Below are 23,305 nucleotides of genomic sequence, written 5' to 3' on the forward strand. Positions count from 1 at the left end.
CAAATGCAGCCAGCATAAATAAATCATCACAAAAGGCCACTCCTTGGCCAGAGACTATGAGGAAGTCACCACATCTGTAACTGTTATTAATAGGAATAAGTCTGTAAAGATGTAGATACAGGCTTGAATTTTCAGGCCTATATATCTACATGGGAGGCAATAATTGGAAAGCAGAGATGATTAATATGCCTGATTAACTGCACTACCAGAAGACAGGCAATGCAATTACAGAGTCTTTCAGACATGCATGATCCTACACTCCATCACCAACCAAATAAAACAAACACAAACAGAATTAATCAAAAGAAATACGAACACTGAATTTAAGTAAACACATGCAAAATGTCAAAGACACCTTCATTCTGGATTGTTCTCACTATCGGCAAGAGAAGGATAAAATTAAAAAGGTGAAAGAGATAAATGATGCATTCCTACCAAAATTAAGGGAATTTCCCAGCACAGGCTCTTGCAGCTCCATTTGGTCTGCAGCCTGGAAGTGTGTAGGGAATACAAAGTGAATAAAGCCACTTTCAGGACAGGATGCAAAGTGCTTGTGAGTGTTGCCACTGGCCATGACTAATCAGGACTTCATCTCTTCCCAAAGTCAGCCTCTCAAAGACCTTTGGGCTGTGGCTGACCTCATTCCATAAGCCAAGACTGTAAGTTATTCCTGTTGAAAAGGGGTTGCTTCTCTTCGTTCTCCCATACCCCTCATCTCCCTTGCTCCTCACCAAGAGGGGAGAAGGACTTCTCTCAGCAGCCACCACACTCCCTCAGCTTTGTTTTTGTTGGTGAAGCAGATGTAACTACTCTCTCTCCACCTCTTCCCCATCCAAATGGACTTTCCCCAGATGGCTGCATGGCACTGCTATGAGTCATTCCTGTGTGACAGGCTGGGGGTCTTACATTATACCTGTGAATTGATCCAATCCAAGTTAAAAATAACCTTGCAAAAAAAAAAAAAAAAAAGAAAAAAAAGAATGAATGAAAAGAAAAACACTTTTTAAAAAGCTGTAGGAGGGTGTGAGGCAGCCCACAGAAAGGAAGAGAATCCACGGGAAGGGTGAGAGCTGTTGAAGCTGGGTTTGGTTCCACAGTAAATGCCTTTGAATCTACAGTTCAGCCAAGTTAATGAGAGTGATGGGTTACATGTGGAGTAGGGGCTTCCCATGCCCTCTGTACACCCAGCTCCCAACCCTGCATGATCTCTGGGGAGGCCACAACAAAACAGAGATCAAAGCCAAACCTCTTAGCTATGAGAAGAACATCTTCACAAGAAGACTTCACACCAGGAAGCCCTTCTTGGTGAGAAAAAGTAGCACAACAGATCGGTGACTTGATGGGAACTGCTGCCTCCCTCTTTGACAGAAGCTTGTGGTACCTTTTTCTGTCCCAGTGCACAGCCTTTTGCTCCTTATTAATCCACGTTAGCTTTCCTTCTCCTCTCTTCACTGGACCCTGACCATGCAAATAATACCCTTTCCAAGAATATTACAACATCTTTAAAATTTTTTTTTGACCTCTAGGGTTTATTTAGTTGACTGATGTACACATTCCATCCTGTGATCACGAGCAGTAGCAGCAGCTCTCAGCTGAATTCTGGTACTTCTTTTTTGTGTGTTATTTTTTCACAGCAGGAGCTGAGTGTCAGCTCACAAACCTAGCTTAAGAAGGGAAAGAAGAAGCAAGAAAGAGCTCCTCAAATGCTCCACTTTCTCTGAGAGCCTATTTGCAAAGGAATATTTCCACTGTCAGGACAATCTGATGGCTTTCCCAGAGCATGGGAAGTTCATGGGAGCAAGCAAGTGCAACATGTTGAATTTTTCACTTGGAAACCAGTTCAGCCCTACTGTGAAGCCCAAAAGCCACAGAAACAGACCCAGGAGAACCAAAGTGACCATCACAGTGATTTGATACAGCAAGGACAGAGATGATAGAATCATAGAATGATATGGGCCGGAAATGACCTTAGAGATCCTTTAGTTTCAACTCTCCTGCCATGGGCAGGGACAACTTCTGTTAGACCAGATTGCTTAAAGCCCCATCCAACCTGGTCTTGGACACTTCCAGGGACAGGGTAGCCACAGAGTGGTGCAGCATGCTCAAAGTGTAGGGTATTAAGAGTGGGAGGAAATCACAACACCTCATTTCCTCTCTCTTTGAGAGGCACAAATCCCAAAAGGCACCCCAGGAGGGACTCAGCCTGAAAGCCCTTGGGGGTCACTTAAATTTGCTTCCACATTTTCCTGTTCTCTAAGTTCTGAAATGAATCCCAAAATGCAGGTCTGGATTACAGTGCAATATAGTTTTCAAGATAAAACCATGGAATTTGGGGATTTGGAGCAATCGATACCTGTGAAAACCAACAGTTACTGCTAAATGTTATGGGTGGGATTCAAGACAAGCCATGCTTTCCCTTAATGTTGATTGATCTGTGTGTGTTTATGCAAAATAAAGGATCAGCAGGAAGGACTGCATGAGTTGCTGGTTGGAGTCAGCCCGTGGTGCTTAAGGTGAAAGGGACATGATCAGATCTGCCATTCCAGCCACCCAGTGGGGCTTTCAGACACTCTGATGTCAAAGCCCAAAAGAACAAGGGCACACCTCCACGTGGCCAGTTCCTCCCCAGATACCTACGATGTCCCTCAAGCTACCTGATGGTATCTAGGCTGGATGCAGGACATGGTGCTCTAGAGGTCTCCGTGGATTTGGTGTAGTGTGGTAGGTACATCTCCTTGGGCAACAGTGGGCCCAGTGCACCCAAAAATCTTTGGTCCTGTTTCCAGCATATCTGCCAGGATCCTGGAAAGCCTGACATGTCACCACTAGCCAAGCATTTCCTTTATCATCAACAACGTTCTCAACGACCTTTCCTACTGAGAGAAGGCCAAGAATCATAGAATAATTTAGGGTGGAAAAGACCTCTAAGATCACTGAGTCCAACTATCAACCTAACACTGTCAATCCCACCACTAAGCCATGTCCCAAAGCACACCATCTACCATGATTTTGAACACCTCCAGGGATGGTGATTCCACCACTTCCCTCTGCAAGAGGCTACAGCAACTCTGAGAACTTCTGGGAGATTAGGACACAACAGCCTGATTCAGTCAGCCCAGACTCCTAAGACAATATACGTCCTACAGCAGTATCCTTGGACAACTACGCTGCATCACAGGAGAGGAAGCCTTTTGCCAGTGTAGTTGGCATTCATGAAATTCCTTAAATGCTTTGAAATGCCTTAGATACTTGTATATTGCTCCCTGGCCTTGTTCAGCCACGCAGTAAACAGGAAGATGGGCTCCTGTTGATATCTGGGCTTGATCTGGAAGGATATTGCAGTAATAGTCATCCAGGGCACTGGTCCAAAATATTATGCTAAGCGAAACAAATTGGGACATTTCCCATCCTGCGACCATTCAGGCTGCATCAGCCCATTTCCCAGACCATAGTGTTTTTATCACATGCTGTGCAGGGACAGTTGTGCCAGCGTTGCTGATTTGGATTAACCCTTCCCTTCATACCCCTGTCCCTTTCCACAGACTGGATATAAAAACAACCCAAGTCAAAAAGCTCTGGGCCCTTGGAAAGACTGGGAAATTTTCTGAATATGGGAAATAGAGGTACCAAAAGGAGGTTAGCTGGGTTAAATATTGTTCATGAAGTGGTGGTATGAGTGAGACTGAGGAAAAGGAAGGGAAATAAGAGCCATTCACATGAAAGGAAAGTGCTCACTCCCAGCAGGAATACGTCAGGGAGCTCTCTGTTTAAAGGCATGAAGAGGCTGTGTAATTATAAGACCCTTGTTACTAAAAAAGAGACTTTGTTTTATTCAGTTTTTATTTTGTTATCAGTGTTGGTTAAAACCAACGAGGAGAGGTTTAGCATGAAAAATAAGGTTTTCTGCTGTTTTTTTCAAGACATTTCTGGAGCTGGGCCATGCTTTGTTGGGCTCAGTTTTCCCCATGAGTGCAGGCTTCTCTTTACAGGAATATGGCACTTCCTGAGCTCCCACCATTCCCACAGTGTTCTCACAGTCACGTTCTTCTTTCCGTGTTTTTGAATCTCTCACTCGGAGGGTAGCAATCAATGGCAGGGAGGGTCACACGTTTATAGGCTTGAGTCCAAGTTTCCAGCTAATGACTTGAACAGAGGTAGAGCAGCTAGGAGAGGTCCCTCAGAGAGTGAGGCTGGAAAAACAACAGAGTTTTGCTGGGAAATCAAAGGTGTGAGACTCAAGTTGAAATATGGTCTAGAGAACCCCAGTGAGCAGGCACTTAGCTGTGAAGCAAGGGAGCCAAAGGTGCTATGTTGCCCATCCAGCATCTCCATATGTGCTTGGCTACCATTTTTCCTTAAGGACATACCCTTGCAAGTTGTATTTGAGAAAGACATATGAGTGCACAAGCAAGGTCTGCTGATCTAATAGGAATGGATGCACCAACCTGAAGGTAGAGACAGAAATAACAAAGAAGTAGTTAACTGTTGGAACAGATGAACTTTTTCTGTTGGAAAGTTAAAGTTGATATTTATTCTGAAAATGTGCTTAGGCCAATTACGATTTACTGGGCTCAGTTCATAAGTAAGACAGGATATACTATTGCCTAATGAATTCCTCTGAGGTGAACAGCACTGGAACAGGCAGCCCAGGACAGTGGTGGAGTCACTACCCCTGGAGGCATTTAAAAGGCATTTAGATGTGACACTGGGGGACATAGTTTAGTGGTGGCCTTAACAGGGTTTGGTTAACTGTTGGACTCCATGATCTCAGAAGTATTTTCCAACATTAATGGTTCTGTGTTTCTATGAACATGTAGGAAACCAGGGTTTGCTTTCATTTCCCTGGTGTTTCACAATAAAGAACTAGGAAAGTGTCCGATCTCACTCATCCAAAGGATGGGAATGGATCTAGATGATCATGAATGAAGGTGGTCATGAGGATAAAAGGAGCACCACTGTCATATCTTTCTTGCAGATTACACAGGATCCAGGCTGATTTATTTGTTTGATTTTTTTTTTTTTTAAGAAAAAAAGGCAGTTAAATTGTCAATCCTTTAACATAAATTTCATCTGAGCATGCCAAGCAGCCATCAGGGTTAAAACCTACTACAGCTCCACGTTCTTCCCACTGTATTTGCAACAAGTAAGTCTCTCACATCCCAGGGATGTGGCTACTCTGAGCCAGCACAATTCACAGTCAGTCAGGGTTTGATTTTGCAAATCCTTCTCTAACCAAAGCTTTCACACACAATGAATCCTTTGACCTCACTGGGCTTGATGACGTGTGTCCCAGCAATTTTTGATGCCTCAGCCCTTGACCTGCCAAAAGCATGGGAAGGCAAATGCTGCCCTCAAGGGCATTTCTACATAGGAAGAGCAAGGGACCTTGAATGCTACAAGAAGGCCACAATTTTAACTCTGTGAATGAAGTCTCTGTCAACCATCAGCAAAGAGCACTCTGACACTTCAGGGCTTTGCTGTCGTCAGTGTAAAATTAACAACTCCGTCAGACAGATAGTGTATATTTGTCCCTTTTCATTTCTTTTTTTGCCTCCTCTGAGTCCTCACTAAGATTTCATTAAAGCAATGTTAGAGCACGGGTGTTAGTTTGCAAGGCTGAAATAAGGTATTTGCTGTAACCTTTGCTGCTGGGCTGAAAGACGCTGTGAGCAAATTTTAAGAGAGATGCTGTAGAGACTGTGGACTTATTATTTTCCCTCTGGAAGCTGTTCTTTGTTTGCATGAGGACTTCTGGAAAGTATGCGTCTTTAATGAGCAGATCCCTGGTAATAAATCAGGTTGGGATCTCCACATTTCACAGCCCCATGGACAGCCTGTCTGCTGTATGACTGATGCTTAAGAAACAGGAAAGCTGGGGGCTGCCCGTGGGTGCATTCCCACTGACTCCTAACTGGAAGCTGAGGAGATTTAAGACCTGAGGCCATGAATGCCTTGAGGCCATATTCAGGGCACACATTTTGGAAACTGAATATTCTTGACAGCCAGCAATGATTCAGACCAGACGATCTCTGTCTGCCAGCTGGGGTGAAGCTAATGCCAGGCATGAACACCTGAAAAGGCATTCACAGTGTATTTCCACAGGCTTGTATCCATCCCTGCTTGGAGCATCATGTTGGACTGGTACTTCCTGAGGTTCTTTCCTGTCCAAATTCTCCTATAATACTGAGAAAGGTGGGACCCTCAAGCTGAATTTCTCCCCTTCACACAGTCAGATTTAGGCACGTCCTGAAGACACCAGAAAGGGTGTCATCCAGTGTCAGCCTTACACTGTGAGGCAGCAAGCCTGTACAGGAGCTGATTGCTGCTGGTGGCTACAGAAAGGCATGAGATAACAAATCTTCACGGCCTCCAAGGGAGGTTGGGTCCTGTACTGCATAGCTGCATTGTACAGACATGAAGGCAAATCCCTTCTGTGCTCCTCAGGCTGCTGAGTCCACAGACGTGGGCTCCTGAAGGATCAGGACTTGTGTGGACATCATCTGATGTTTCATTTAGGTTACCTTTTTGATACATCTTGGCTTAAGTGTCTTCAAAAGAGGATGCAGTTATTTTGTAAAATGTTCCTTCTGATACATCTCATATTCCTACAAAAAACACAAGTGTTTTACAGCAAAAAGATACTCTGTAGGTCCACAAGTTCATTGCTGGAGGTTAAAGAGCTCTCTATATATTGACACCAAGAATTGCAAATGTGCTATTAAGTTTTGAATTTCAGTTTTGTCTGAATTTCCCCTTGGCTTTCCAAAGGAGCAGAACACAGGTGACACACTTTGGGTGAACTCTCCTGACAGGGCAGCTGATGGTTAAACAAATAGTATTTCCCAGAGTGGCCTTTGCAGAGGAAAACGTCCTTGTCCCACCACTTCATCAGCAGAGCTGCCTAGCAGGAAACACCCAGCATGCTCAGACCACTTGGAGCTTTGCAGCCTTAAGCAAAATGCTGTATTTACAACGACTTTATTGTCATCTGAATGCCTGCAATACAATTGTTTGATGCTCAGACATGTGATTGACCTGGCAATTTTTTACTCTGTAGTCAGTAGACAGTGATGGGTGGTTCTCAGCAAAGGGAACTGGCTGCTGTATGTGACAGGCAGCTGATAAAACTGACTTTTGCTATTAGTTCAGAGATAACTCCTTTTATTATCCAAAAACCTCTGCTTCTTGACCTCTTCTCAGGTGAGCAGTGGGTCATTGCTCAGTGAGACTATCACAAATTAACCTTTAATTTGCTCAGATCTCACCAAGGCATGAAGTGCCCAGATGTCACCAAGAGTCATGCAAATTGAATAGGAAACTCAGTGAGGGCATGTGTGCCCCATGCTGGGTCATCCAGCCTGGACACTGGCAGGGAATACTTGGACATCACAGAGTCACAGAATGTTAGAATGGTTTGGGTTGGAAGGGACCTTAAAGATCATACAGCTCTAATCCCCCTGCCACGGACAGGGTTGCCACTCACTAGATCAGGTTGACCAGGACCCTCTCCAACCTGACCTTGAACTCTTGGGGCAGCCACAACCTCGCTGGGAAACCCATGCCAGTGCCTCACCACCCTCACAGTAAAGAACTTCCTCTTAACATCTAATCTAAATCTCCCCTCTTTCAGTTTAAAACCATTCTCCTATCACTTTCTGGGCATATAAAAGTCACTCTCCATCTTTAATACAAGCCCCCCTTAGGTTGTGGCAGATTCTAGAATGTATCCCTTGAGCCTGCCCTTCTCCAGGCTGAATAACCCCAACCCCCTCAGCCTGTCTTCACAAGACATGAGTCCTTCATCCCAGCAAGCCCCAGTGTGCCACAGTGCATGTTTTAAAGCCTATCTCTTTGCTCTTTTCACCCAGAGCAGGACACTTTCATGACTTGTCATCTAAATCCCACTTGGCATCTTGACAATTGAGGTCACAAATGCAAGGGCTGAAAAGTGACAGAGGTTAACCTAGGTTGTCTTAACAGAATTCAAGGCAAGCAAACAACATGAAACACTAGATTAACTGAGTTGGAACAGGTTTGCAACATGAGCACTGCTTTATTACCCAGTTGATATAGCTGACAGAGCAAGATGTTGAGTGCACCAGCTTCTCTAAGGCTAAAGTGAGTGCAGCAAACTCTGAGAACAAGTGTTTTGCATTTAATCAGACTGCACAAGTTAGGCCACCTCCTACCTGTAGGCACCTGTAGGGTAGAGGTAAAATTAATGAAGGGGAAAATGTGTTTATTTCCAAGGGATAGAAAGGGTACATGGAGAGGAAAGCTGAGACTGTGCTTGCAAGCCAGTTTAAAAATGCCTGTTGGACCGGTAGAGTAACTGGTGTTGCATAAAGTAGCAGGATTGGACAAGATATATTTTCAGTGGAAATCTCAGGAGTAAATCTTGCTTACTCATTACTTTATTTCTGTCATAAAAAACTTGTTCTCCAGAGAGCCGAGGGTGTGATGCCAGCACTTTCTTATCATAGGGTTTTATAAACTAGTCAAAATATTCTGTATATCTCTGAACCTACATTTTTTTTTCCCTTCCTCATGACTACCCAGGTATTTGCATGACCTTTATTCTTCTCTTACATAAGTACTTTGCAAGCGTTTACAAACTCACTGATAGTAAAATTTTATCTTGGCAAAGTGAGCACAGCAGTGATTTCACATTCTGCTTTTATCAGCTGTCTTCAGTCTAGAAACTTCGCAGCCTGGGGTCAATCGTACATCTCATGAACTTCATAATCTACATGCAACAGGTCAGGAAAGTTCACAACCATTTTTATCAGTGTGGGTAAATGCAAAGTTCACTACTGGAAAAAAAAGCCAGCACTGAAATAGAGCAGATACAATAAAACAAGGCTCCTGAAACAGGTTCCTTCACGACTGTTTGGCTACACAGGCAGATGGAAAGGGTAGGAAACATTTTCATGCCAGCTCTTCTGATTTTCCCCTGTGTCTAATGAGCCTGTAGGATTCATTGCCACAGGAATCATTCAAGGGTAGCTACAACATGGGGAAGACTAGCAGGGTTCAAAGTAGGATTAGGCATTTTAAGGGGAATGAGAAATGACAGAACTACAAGAGTATTTTAATAGGGCAAAATGAAAAGATACCAGAATGGTTTCAAACTGAAAGATGAGAGATTTAGATTACATATTAGGAACAAATTCTTTACTATGAGGGTGGTGAGACACCAAACCATTGTCCAAACGCACTTCAGTTTTGGACGTGGTCTGCAAGATTGCAGAAAGAAATTGTATGAAAGTGTGAGTTCAGAGATGTGCAGAAAAAAAAATGAGATGACCAAAATTTCACAGGCACCATAGGTGTTAATACACTTCGGGCACCAATAGCAGCCCCTGAGCTGCAGGATCTGTTCTCTGGGGAGACTGTTCTGGAGTTACACTCCAACTGAGGTCTTCAGAATAGCCGAAAGAGTGAGGAGGACCTTTACTTGTATCTATTGATTCATGCAGACTGTAGCCTCCAAGATGTGAAGGTCCTGACCTGTCACTGCTACCTTGAAGGTGTTCACGACGTATCCTTAACCCCGATAATGGTATTTAAGAGGAAACCCTGGAGAGGATCTGCACTATCTGTGGTGATCTCCATGACCGCAGCAGACCACATGTCTTCTTTGGGAGATGGGGCTGAATTCCCAGCCCTGCCACAAGTCACGTCTTGCCCGTGGGCATCTCATTTGCCACCAAGGCCTCCAGACATTTTCCATGCTACATACTTGCAGATGCAGGCTGTCTTATTAGACCAAGTGATGTGTGAATTCCCAGTGCACCTGCAAAGATGTGTAATTACCCCTGAGTAATTTTTCCTGAGGGCATTCAGGGAAGGAAAGCATCATCCCACCTAAAGTTTCCCTGCTTTCGGCAAAATCCCACATATTTCAAAGGGAGGAAAAAGAAACCAAAAGGAGAGATTAATATTTGCTTAATGAATCTGTAGAAGTAGATTTCTTTCTGGGAAACTTATTAAAAGTTCCTTCCTCATGGATATGTGGCTGGTGAGTAGGTACTTTGTCAAGTCCAAAAGGAAAAAAAGACCAGATCGGAAGTCTAATCACATTAAAACCATATGTGCAGCATATGTCAGCAGTTACAGAGAGCTTTAGAAAAAACAACTACAAAACCTCAGCTTCAGACTTCAAAGGGGTCTTAAAAGAGCCAAAATGTTGATCACTAAATTTCTGCCCATTAGGGAAAAGTTATGGGGATTTGTGTGTGTGTGTGTGTGTGTGTCTGCCATTGTGAATGGTTTTGCTACAGAAAACTAACTCGAGGTTCCTACCATAACAAAAAATAATTCTACCAGAGCTGGCTTCCTCCGCAGGACCATACAGATCTCAGCACACACTGAGTCAGTTTTTTCACAAGCCAGGGCTCTGTTTTAAAGCCCATCCCTGCCTCTGAAAAATGGCTTTATTCAAGACCAGCACCATGGTCTTGTTTCTTGCCTCCCCTGGTTTCAATACGACACACACATTGTTTGCTCTTAGGAGGGCAAACGGTCTTTCCAAAAGCTGTTGAGACCAAAGACTCATTGTGGGTTGGAGGAGTTAACACAGGCACTTTCCCTTTTCATTTACAATCATCTCTTAAAACACTTCAGCATGTAGGTTGGTGGCAAGATGCCCTTCATGGCCTTGGTCCTCTTCCTTATTGCTATGAAATACCTTTATTGAGGGAAGGCATCAGTTCCCAGCACAAACTGAAGTTGTTGTACTGGGTCCTGCAGAAACAGGGGTGAAATCCCTTAGCCAAATACTTGGAGACCTTAAAGCAAGGTGGGGGCAAACACTCCTTAGCTCACGGCTTAGCAGTCAGCACATGCCAGCTGTGTCTGCACTCCAAGCAGTCCTTGGTGGTAAGGGACAGGGTGAAATCCTCCATGGAAGCCTGTGCATTGCTAAAGCAGACTTGCCACTTGTGAGGCTCCAAGCAGGAGAAGGTGCAGGGGGAGATCCCAGCTCCCCCATCAGCTACAAGCTTTCCTAGGGAGAAGAAAAACCCCCTTCCCAACAGGGCTCGGGGATAGCATAAACATGAGAGACTTGGGAAGGTGCCAACACAGGGGTGTTAACAGCCCAGCAAGATGCTGCTCATTGGAGAAACTGGTTCTACCAGGATGGTGCAATCCCCTGAGTTCACACACAGAACCCTTTTTCCTCCTACCTGCTCCCACCATGAGGCTCCACTGACCAGTTGCATATGTCTGTGAACTGGAAAATAGCAGTTAGAAACTTCTTGAAAAAGGGCTGGTGGAGAAATCAATGCAAGTACATAGAGCTTCTAGGAAGCAGGCTGCCTTGTGCATGTGTGGGTATGTGGGTTCTACATTATGGAGCTGTGGCAAAGGACATGTTTGGGAGGTCACACCAGAGCAGACAGGATGGACAGGCAACAGAAACTTGCCTCTCAAGCAGTCCCACTGAGGTACTTGGCTGACCCCCTATCCTGACCCTGCTGCTGCTCTGTTGAGTAGAAGACTGATGCAATTCAAGATGGAGTTCCTTAGTCCTCTGTAGTGGCAAAGAGGTGCAAGGAAAGGCCATCTTCTCTCTCAGGGGACAGGGGCTGGCTGTCCTTTCTCATGTTCTCCAGCAAGCCCCATGCACCATTCTCTCCTCATTCGATGGCTGTCAAATACAAATCCTCCCTGATGTCCCAGATAACTTCCCTCATGCACACTTACCTTTTGAATTCCTACACAGGAGACACTACAGGAGAACCCCATTTGATCCTAGCCTGCAGCTTTGCTCCTCTCTAACATTGAGTTCCAGCACACTGACCTAAAATATCATGAACTTCTTCAGCCCAAAATAAGGACTTAGTGATTCAGGATTTTCTCTGCTGCTGTTTTCAAGGCTCTTGGGAAAACCTTCAAGTTGAGAAACTATATAGAAATGTCCCTGACATCTACTAGCTCACCAAAAATATTTGTAAATTCAAGCTGGTGGGAGAGCTGAAGTGCCAACTCATTCAGTAAACTACATGACATTTTGTTTAAAGATCCAGCTTCTTGATCATCTGCAAACATTTACCTTACCCTTAGAAAATGATGGATAGATCAACCATTGAAAATCGGTGAAAAAAAGTTTAAAGAAAAGTTTTGAGGCCCCCTATGACAAGAAAGACATTGAGGGGCTGGAGTGTGTCCAGAGAAGGGCAACGGAGCTGGGGAAGGGTCTGGAGCACTGGGCTGATGAGGAGCAGCTGAGGGAGCTGGGGGTGTTTAGCCTGGAGAAAAGGAGGCTCAGGGGGACCTTATCACTCTCTACAACTGCCTGAAAGGAGGGCATAGCCAGGTGGGGGTTGGTCTTTTTTTCCAAGTGACAAGTAATAGGACAAGAGGAAGCAGCCTCAAGTTGCACCAGGGGAGGTTTAGATTGGCTGCTAGGAAAAAATTCTTCCCCAAAAGGGTTGCCAAGCACCAGAGCAGTTGATGGAATCACCATGCCTGGAGGTGTAGATGTGGCATTTGGGGACACGGTGTAGTGGTGAGCTTGGCAGTGCTGGGTTAGTGGTTGGACTTGATGATCTTAGAGAGGTTTTCCAATCTGATCGATGACATGATTCTATGGTTCAAGTTCTTGGTGAAGTTTAAAAAAATAATATTGTCTTTTCACATTCCTGTTTTTGTAAGGAAAAGCTGTTTTGTGGTAACCTGATTCATGAGCTCAATGCACTTGGGAGCTGAACACACTTCAGTTTTGGACGTGGTCTGCAAGATTGCAGAAAGAAATTCGAACCGGTCCAAGGAAAATGAGTTAAAGACAATCATTTTGACTCACATGAATTCTAGAAAGTAATTTTGCTTGTTTGACTTAGAGAAATAAGAGCAGATAACGCCATACAATCACTTCATGTATGTGACTGTAAGCAGAGGGAGAAGGGCTGTGCAGGTTTAGCTGTGGTGGATCGAGCGAGGAAGGGCAGATTAAATTTAGCTGGCTATTAGCAACAATTTCCTGAGAGTGAAGACAATTAGGCAGTGGAACTGTTTTGCCTAGTGAGGTAATGACTGCACAAACACTAGATGGATGCAAGCCAAGATTAGATAAGTATAGTGGAAAATGTAGTACAAGGTCTCTCCTGATGAGCCCAGAGGGTCTGCCTTTGCTGGCCGCACGCCCGGCCAAGCAGTTGCAGCAAACTTTACCTGAAGTGTTCTTGATACAACAAGGGCTTTACTGGGACAGGGACTGCAGGACCAGAGCTGGCTGTCTCATCAGGGCAGAGAGCAAGAGAGCACTGCGTCAACCTCACCTGCCACAAAAGCCCACAAAATGTCTGAGGAAGTTAAGAAAAGAAAGTTGAAGCAAAAAAACCCATCTAAATAGTAACTTCTGTGTGGGAGTATGAGCCTTTGTTATACTTTGTAAAGCCCCTTTTTGTTTCATATGGGGCTTGGATGTTTCTGCACTTGTTGGTTCATGTTGGCTTTTTCCCTTTTCACTGACACATGTGGAATGTTTGCTGAGTATGGAGCCAGGACAGCTTCCAAAGAAAGGAGGCATATCTTTGTAAGAGTCACAGGGCTGAGAGCAGAACACTTAAAATTCTGGACTGCCTTAGTATCTCACAGAAGGAGGAAATGGCTGAGTCCTCTCCAAAATATTATTTGCTCAGCTATGACAATATACGGTAACTCCTTCCCCTGTAATTAGGGTGAGGAGATGGGAGAAAGACCCTGTCCCACTGACAGACCAGGCTTCATCTCAGCAGAAAACCCCACACGAGGTCCTGTAACATGGTTGAATTCTGGAATCAAAAGGCAACATGGGGAAAGGAGTAAGCAAGTGATTTGGGGCTGAAAGTAGAAGCACATAGTGATGCTCTTGGTACCCATGGAATCCATCTGAGCACCATACAGGGTAATCTAACCCTGGGACTAAGCTCATTCTCAGATGTCCCTGAGAAGTCCCAGGAGGGCAACAGGGACTCCTCACCTTCAACAGCTACTCTCTCACGGGATCATTCCTGGACCATACCCTGATATAATCCAGTTAGAGGTTACCCCAGCTCAAAAACTGGCTCTGTAAGACAGAGGAGAGCATGAAGGTATAGTACACCCACTCATCCACCCCAAAAGATGGAAGCAGAGCAATGCTCAATCTCAGCACAGGGTTTTATCTGCCAGCTATTTACTTACTGCAATAAGTAGTCAGGTATTTCACACTGGAAATTAGGCCACTGAATCAAAATGCTGTGTTGTCCAGAGATGTTTTATAACAGCATATTTGCCCACTATATTGGTAATAAACTCCTGTATTTATTTACCTGCCTCATTAAATAGGTGTGACCCTTTTTAGAGAGGGGACAGAGGCAACTATTGCCCGCCACCATCACCACTATCACTTTTCTGTTTAGGGAAATTCTTCCTGAGTGGAAAAAGGCAGAGCTGAGCAAACAGGATAAAGGATGCTGAGTGGTCTGGGAGTCAGGGAACCTAGCACCAGCCTGCCTTCATTTCCTGTACAGCACCAACCCAAGATTTGCACATGGATATTTTTCAACCATGGGCCAGAGCTGCAACTGGGCAACCTTCGGGTTAGCTTAGAATCTTAGAATCATTTAGAAAGGAACAGACCTCCAAGAAAATCAAGTTCAACCATTAACCAGCACTGCCAAGCCCACCACTAAACCATGTCCCCACCCATCACATCTACATGCATTTGAACATTTTCAGGGATGGTGACTCCACCACTTCTCTGGGCAGCCTGTTCCAATGCCTCACAACTATCTTGGGGAGGAAATTCTTCCTAAACCCAATCTAAGCCTCCCCAGTGCAACTTAAGGCCATTTCTTCTGGTCCAGTAGCTTGTTACCTGGGAGCAGAGACCAACCCCCACCTGGCAACAACCTCTCTTCAGGGAGGTGAAGCTTGCAGAAATCTAATCTCCCCCACCTCAGCAGTGCTGGTTACAGCAGCCACAGAATGTTGACCGTGTCTGATTCCAGAGGATGCTCTCTCTCACAGTCCTGACACTCCTTTACCTTCTACCTTCAAGCTCAGAAAAAGACGAAGAACTCCTGCCATCACCTATGGTGCAATCACACCAAGTTCCTGGGATGTCGAATGGCTCCTCCAAGCAGGATAGAGCACTGTTTAGAGCAGTTTGCACCAAGCATCTAATGTGTAGTGTGTTGCCCCCAGAATGCAATCCAGCTTCATCTCTGCTGTCTCTTCTGCTCCTAACTAAGGCCTGTTCAGACATTTCAGTGATATTTTTACCATGATCACAAATTCCTTTCCTAGCTAGCAGCCCCTTTTGACCTTCTTCATGTAAAGCAGATGCTTCCCACTTGAGTGCATTAATTCCAGATGTTTTAGTGGTTGGAGTCATTCATTTTGCCTGTACTGTCTTTCTGTTGATGTGCATCTCTTGAAACCAGTGATTTTACTCCTCTTTAAACTCCTCAAACAAGTAAGGTTTATGTGACTCCTGTGAAGCTAAATCAGGTTGAACACCTCAGTGTAAAGTGCCAGTATAACTGGAGCTCAGCTCACAACCTTTCAAAACCCACATTGAACCTCATTTTCATGCCCTGGTACCTCCCTCGTGCCCATGACCATGCCATCCCCAGTCTGGGGTACCCAGGAGAGGGCCGCATGAAAAGTAGAAGGTCCAAGAGACCTCCCCAGTCACCCCATTTGCAAGCATCCTTCACTTCCCCTGCTCCCCGTCTCACCACACAACCCATCATCCTACAAGGAAGAAAGGGACCTGCAGGACCTCAGATTGTTCTTTAATCATTACCTCACTAACTTGTGTTTTATTTCATTCATATGACACCCATAATTTAAGTCTAGACCTAATGAACTCCTCTGGAACACGGTGATGCCACGGCCAGGAACTGTGGAGGAAAAAAATGGGAAGCAAAGTTCGTGCATGCTTGAAACAGTTGCAAAATGTCCTGAAACTGCTTACATAAGAAAGTAAGAAGTGCCTGTTCATTGTGGTCATCGTTCGTCACCACTGTCTCAGCTCTTGCCAATTTACAACCCAGGGAGGCCAGATCAGGCAGGCTCAGGCAGTTCATGATGTGAACTTTACCTAAGCAAATACAGGCTAGGATGAATCATTAACAGGAAGCTGTAATATTGAACTGTCCTTTAAAGGGTGGCAAGGGGCAGAGAGAACAATGAGAGAATATCAGTCTTGTGAAAAAGCAGCATTTTTCTGACCTTCACTCTAAGCCTGGACTCCACCTGTTCTGCTCTTCTCCGATCCAAGCAGAAGCTTTCCTCCCAAGGATATAAATTGAGGAGAGACAGAAGCGGTGTTTTTTTGAGAAGAGCTTTGTAGGACATCCAGTGTGGTCAGCACATAGCCAGGTTTCCCCTGTGCAAAGAGGCACAAAAAAGGGGTGTAAAGATTCTCAAAACTGAATTAGGCACCCAAGTTCTCATTTACCAGCTGCTGGTGGGGCTGAATGCCTTCTTCATTCCTCTAGAGAGCTTTTTCCCTGAGCTGAAGTTCCTGTTAAGATACAGCCAGGACGTGCATCCTGAAGTCAGCTCTGAAGAGCTATTGGCATGAGAGAAATGCTCTCTGATTGAGCCAAAACCACCAAGCTGAATATTTTCCTATCGTGTGCATTGTGTCTTTGTGGTTAATTCAGAGCCATGGTTGTCTCCCCAGCAGAAGGAGCAGTGTTTATTTACCTATTCAGAACAGCCTGGGCACCCCGATGAGGGGCTTGCTATGGTTTGGAGAGCCCCAAAGTTTCCACAGGTGTTCGTGCCAGGAGACAGCTGTAGTTGAAGGAGGCACCTACCCACCCAGCAGAGCAGTTTATCTCTCTTGGCTCTAAACAGTGCTCAGATGGATGGGACTTTGAGCATCCTGGTCTATTGGAACATGTCCCTGCCCATGGCAGGGGTTTCAGAACTGAATGATCTTGAAGGTGCCTTCCAGCTCAGGCCATTCTATGATTCTATGATTCTATAATTCTATGACTCTATGACTCTATGACTCTATGATTTTATGACACAAGAGCTCACACTCTGACCTACCGTCACTCAAATCATCCAAAGGTGAGCATGTTTCCCATTTTTGGCTTCAAGGTCTGTGTCCTAGGGCCTGAGAACAGGCAGGCTTAGACTTGGTGTCATCTGCAAACTTACTGATGATGGACTCACTCCCCTGATCTAGATCGTCAATGAAGATATTAAGCAGGACTGGCCTCAGCATTGATCCCTGGGGGGCACCAGCAGTGACAGGCCACCAGCTGGATTCAGCACCGTTCACCACCACTCTCTGGGCCCAGCCATCCAGCTGGTTTTAACCCAGTGCACATGTCCAAGCTGTGGGCTGCCAGCTTTTCCAGGAGTATGCTGTGGGGGATGGTGTGAAAGGCTTTGCTGACGTCCACGTGGACAACATCCACAGCCTTTCCTGCATCCCCCAGGTGGGTCACCTGGTCATAAAAGGAGATCAAGTTGGTCAAGCAGTCTGCCCCTCCCAAACCCATGCTGGCTGGGTCTGATGTCTCAGCTGTCCTGTAGGTGCCCTGAGATGACACTCAAGATGAACCGGGCACCGAGGTCAGGCTGACAGGCCTGTAGTTACCCGGATCCTCCTTCCAGCCCTTCTTGTGGATGGGCGTCACATTGGCCAGCTTCCAGTCATCTGGGACCTCCCCAGTGAGCCAGGACTGATGGCAAATGATGGAGAGCAGCTTCACAAGCTCATCTGCCACCTCCCTCATCACCCTAGGATGGATCCCATCTGGTTCCATAGATTCGTGAGCATCCAAATGGCTCAGCAGGTCTCTGACTGTTTCTTCCTGGGTAACAGGGGGGCTATTCTGCTCGCTGACACCATCTCCCAGCCCAGGAGGACAATTGTCCTGAGGACAACCTGTCTTTCTGTTGAAAATTGAGGCAAAGAAGGTGTTAGGTACCTCTGCCTTTTCCTCATCTTTAGTTACTAAATTCCCTCCCACATCTAATAGAGAATGGAGGTTGTCCTTGCCCTTCCTTTTGCCATTTATGTATTTATAAAAATATTTTTTATTGTCCTTTATAGAAGTGAACAGACTGAGTTCTAACTGGGCTTTTGCCTATCTGATTTTTTTCCTACAAGGCCTAGCTACTCCCTTAAGCTTTCCTGAGATACCTGACCATCCTTCCAAAGGTGATACAAGCTCTTTTTTTCCTTAGTTCCTTCAAAAGCTCCTTGACCATCCAGGCTGGTCGTTTTCCTCATTGGTTTCTCTTTCAGCGTATAGGGACAGTCTGTTCCTCTGCCTTCAAGATTTCTGTTTTGAAGCACATCCATCCTTCCTGGACTAATTTGTTTTTAAGGGTGGCTTCCCAAGGAACTTTCCAAATAAGTCTCTTGAATAGGTCAAAGTCTGCCCTCTGGAAGTCCAGTGTGGAAGTTTAAGTGATGCCTCTCCTTGCTTCAACAAATATTGAAATATCTATGATTTCATGACTTGATGGTGAAAAGTAAAAAGCAAGCAAAATACAGGAGGCAAGTGAGAACTCTATACTTTCTTTGCAATGTTTTACCAAAGAGGCATATTTAACCTATTGATCTCCTTATTTCAGACAGAGACTATGGGCTGGTAACCCTACACCTCCTCTAGCATTTGGTGGTGTATGTTTTCAGCTTGGGTACTTGAGTCTGTTTCACCACTCAAACAAGGCAGCTTTCCTTTTGGAATGGAAAGGACCAGCGATGGCTCTTCTCAGATTTAAGAACCTAAGATTTGCAAATATTTTCTGTAAAGAAAAGCAAGACCCCGGTGTAAGAATTTTCCAGTGTTTGTCTTAACACTTCTACACATGTGGAGATGTATAGATTAGTGAAGGGGTTTGATCTTGTTTTAGTCAGAGTCTGGGTGATGCAGTCAGAAGAAATAAAATCACAACTGCTAGTGCTCTCTCTCTTTTCCTCCCTCCCTGCCTTCAACCATCTACCTCTGTACATATCTATCATTTGTGCTGTTCTTGTAGTAACTGAATCCTTTCCCATAAATTCAGTGGCAATGGAGATGCTCCCAGTGAGTGTCCTAGAGGCAATGGAAGGATTGATAGGGTTAAAATACTTCCTTTGGTCAGGTTCAGAGCTTGGATTTCAAGGTTTAATTTTGCTCATTTCTTGATAGGTTTTTTTTCTCAAATCAGCCTACAGAGTACATTCAGGTTTTACAGATAATATGTATCAATTCTTAGATTAATATGGCTTCCAGGAGGATTTTATCTAAGATCCTAAAGCAAACTCCTTGCTGCTGGTCAGATGAAACTGTCTGGTGGGAAGTCCCCCACTCTTGTGTTTGAGGATGTCCAACTCCTCTCTGTGATCCTGTTCCCTGGGGAATATCCACTGCTCTTCCTATTTCCTTCTGGTCTGAATTTCTCAAATTTCAATTTGGTGAACTAAACCCCTTAACAAGAGAAGCAGCTTACTGGGATTGGTATCAGCTTACCGAGAGGTGCTGGGGTAAAAGACACACATTTTTTGAGTATTGAAAACAACAAGGACTGGTGTATAAGAGGGGTCACAGCAGGGTCTAGTAAGGAAAGATGAACATCCGTTTGTTTTTCTTTCTCTCACCAAGAAATAGCACTTCAAGAAATCAGTGAGGGGTGATGTGACCAAAATGTGTGTGCAGAGAGTTGCACAAAACTTGGAAACAGAGCCAAGGACACTCTGAGATGCCCAAGTCTGGTGAAGGTGGGCTCTGGCCGGGCTCTGCCAGTAACCAGTGCTTGGCTCTGGAGCTTGGTTTTAGAGTGGGATCCAGTTCTCACTTAGGGCTGCAAGGATGGATGGAAACCAACAGAGAAGCCTTCCAAAAGCTGCCCCCCTATTCCAGCTAATCTCTCCTCTATTGCTGTCCTTTTGGCACTGCAGCTCTTTGCATTTCAGATCTTTCTAAATATGAGCAAAGTGAGGAGAAGGCAGAGGAGAACAATGATGGGAATGGTGTCAGTATTGGGATGCAGTAGGGAGGGAGGAATGCTGATGAGCTAAAGCTCTTGTCCCTTCTAGCACACAGTGTCTTAAGAGATACTTTACATAACTGGTAGTTCTGGGCTTGACAGGAGCGTCCGGATTGAATCAGATATAACCCCTGTCCATCTGGGCTTTTCTTCATGCATGTCGCCAAAATACCAATACACACATCTGACTTGCCTCCAGGGTGCCAGGGCTTTGGTATGGATATGCTTTGTTCCTGATTTTTCTTCTGGGGCATGCTGAAGGAAGGTCAGTAAGAACATGACGCACAGGAGGGGGGTAAGTCGAGAAGAGAGCAGTGAGTGTCAGAGGAGATGCAAGGAACTCTTTGCAAACGGCAGAATTTTGTGGTTGCAAAAGCAAAACATCTTTGTTTGCATTTGCCTTGAAAACAAAATATGTGTGACTGTCATTTAATCTTGATTTGGTGTCTAGTGGCGGCTCTGGCTCTGTGAAAAGCTGGGATCAGTGTTACCGCTCCTGGTATGCGAAGATGAGCTTGTGGTCGAGGGCCAGGCCAAGGAATTTGGCTCCTCTGCCAGGCCCTGGAGGAGACTGGCTGCCACAGCACAGCAGCGAGCATCCCTGTGCCTCAAAATGCTTAACCATCCAGGGGCATCTGGCTCCAAGGAGAGTGAGGAGAGGGAAGGGACAGCTTGCCCCTGCCAGTTTGGAAAATGTTGAGTAGTGGATTAAAAAAAGCGTTTTCCTGGTGAGTTGGACCCTTTAATGATGAGGATTCACAGCACCTTTGGATCAAAATCTTAACCAGCGTATATTCTGAGACTTTGGGCATCTTTAAATTTAAGAGAAGACTCTCTGCTTGCTTTATGAAAGTCAGAGCCTAAGCTCAGTCAAACACATCAGATACCTAATTCTCTTTGGCTCACACACCATTTCCTAGACCCCAACCAGGCTTTCCTGGACACATCCCAGTGCTCCAAAGCTGAAGGGATCTTCTGATAGATACTGTATTGGACTTTATGTAGGTATTGATGTGTCATCTTTTCTCACATCTGTGCTTGCAGAGGTCTTGAGACCCTTGGGAATAAAAAGGATTTGGGGATCAGGTGATCACATACATTTCATATATCAGTTTCCTAAGCAGGCAATGGACTTAAGCCCACATTTAAGAGAATTCTAGGCTTAAATGCATTCTGAAGGCATCCTAGCTTGTTGGTTTTATGCAGTTCTGCTATAACAGCACCTGCTGGGATATTTTTCTCTGCATTAGTCAGGTCAAAACTTAGGAGATCCCCTTATCTGTGGAGTAATACAGGACGGTATTTTTGTTTTGGTTTCTGTTTCAGTTCCAAGTCCTTACAAGCCGTTACATGAGGGCTGCAAGCTGCAGGCTGCCTTCCTTCCTCTCTTGCTAAAGGCACCACTGTTATTTCAGGTAAAGCTTTCCTTCCATACTCTCTTGCTTTATTCCATGTCAGCAGCTGGGTTAATTTTGAAGGGTTTGATCTGCAGAGGGGTGAAAGCACACAGCCACACAGCCAGGGAGATTTCTGAGCGTGGCAAGACAAAGCGATCTCTTCTTTCTGTATGCCTTCCTTGGATTTATTGTCTGCATCAGCCAGGCTCCTGGTTCCAGCTGCAAGTTTTTATTATTCTGAGAATAATCGTTTGGCTAACAGAGACCTCTCCCTGCAGACAGAGGGAAGGAATAACCCAAATTAATACTGCAGGTGGAAGTTTGCTTGAAACTGCTCACAAGACCAAAGAGAATGCAAAGGGGTTTTAACAGAAGCATCTACCTTTTTTCCCCTGGTTGGCCTTTCTCTCTCTCTCCCCTCCCTCCACCACCTTGAAAAAAAAGGAAATGTAAGTGCAGAACTACACAACTGGAGTAAAAGCAGCATAAAGACAGACCATCAGGTTTCCTAAAATGCAGATTCAAACCCAGTGGCTTATAGCATATTTGGGTCAGATCCTTTGGAAGAAATGGAGAAGACACACGAAGGAGGCACCTACAGCATCCACTTACCCATCCACTCATGGGTTGTTGTGTGTCCTGAAATGGCTGATTGGCTCCTCACTTACTGAGCTGAAGCATCAGAAAAGGGGGCCTGAAAATGGCCCTTTTTCCCCAATTTCTCACCCATCAGATGGGAGTCATCACCAATACAGCAGTGGGCACAGGAGATAGGAAAGGCACCAGTTACTCTGGCGGTCAAGCAATATGGGAAATGAGAACTGTCCTGCATATGGAACACTACTTGGTCTTGTTTTTGTTTCTCTAAATACTTGGTTTTACTGACCAGATAATTCCCTTCTCTGTGCGAGGTTAGCATTAATCCAGAGCAGCAGTGCTTCCCTCCACAGTGCACAGCCAGGCTTCTGCCATTGTCCTGGGGAGCAGAATACATGTCCAGAAGGGACAATGCCTGTCAGCCGCAGCAGCAGGCTGCTCTGCTGGCAAAACCATCCAAAACTTCACTTTTCCAGGAACAGACTATGGTGTTGAGGTTCCCAGTGCTCAGTCCTGGTTATTGTTGCTAATATGAAATCTACACTTAACCCACAGGCCCCAGCTGCTCTCCACAAGGCATCCAGATGTATTCCTAAGCTCCATACACTTCACTTTTTCAAAGTCGCAACTGCATGACTCAGTGCTGCGCAGCAGTTTTCATTTCCAAAGTTTTTTGCAAACATGAGCTGAGTAAGCCTTGCCAGACCCCATTCTTTGCCAATTGGATTGAAGGGGCCTCTGAGGAGAATGGCTGCAGCTCAGCCCAGAGGTGCAATTTCATTTTCAATTGTATAAGCATTTGGGGGGAGGTTGAGAGATGAAGACAGTTGTTGTTCAGTTGCTGCTGAGATTTTATACTTATTTAATTGCCATGTCTACTTATTCAGGAATGCAACAGGATCCTAGGTGCTGGTAACAAGCTCCCCTCAGAGCATGGGACCTCTGGGCCTTGGGGAAGACAATAAAGGTGCTATTTAATGTCTCTTCAGTGTTAAAATCTGTGACTACAAGAAAGATGATACCCTGTTTCTAAAACTGTACTCCCTCATTCCACCTCTACCCCTAAGGCTGGAGGGAATTATAGCAGAGGCTGCAGTTTGCACAGATCAAAAATCTTGGCTGCAATAAATTTTTAAAAAAATCATGTTCTGGTCTCTCAGTCTCTTTGTGCCATAGGCTTCTACTCTCATATTACACCACCTGGAGCCCCTCTTCATGCTGCACTGGTGGTGGCACCACATAGACAGAGGGGTGATGTACTGGGAACAGCATAACATGGGGAGACCTCCTCCATTACATGCCTTCACAGTTATTTCATTGAATCACAGAACTGT

At 45.1% G+C, this 23,305-nt stretch overlaps 1 long non-coding RNA gene across 1 annotated transcript in view; it reads left to right on the forward strand.

The window, feature by feature from the left end:
- The window catches only part of LOC104690281, a 44,759-nt gene that overhangs the window by 10,748 nt on the left and 10,706 nt on the right, over positions 1-23,305 (forward strand). The window contains exon 3 of the long non-coding RNA XR_005603254.1: positions 21,304-21,392. This is a non-coding gene — a long non-coding RNA (uncharacterized LOC104690281). The remainder of the gene's footprint in view (positions 1-21,303; positions 21,393-23,305) is intronic.

This window comes from Corvus cornix, chromosome 1, assembly GCF_000738735.6.
Source record: "Corvus cornix cornix isolate S_Up_H32 chromosome 1, ASM73873v5, whole genome shotgun sequence".
In the NCBI taxonomy this organism is placed as follows: domain Eukaryota; kingdom Metazoa; phylum Chordata; class Aves; order Passeriformes; family Corvidae; genus Corvus; species Corvus cornix.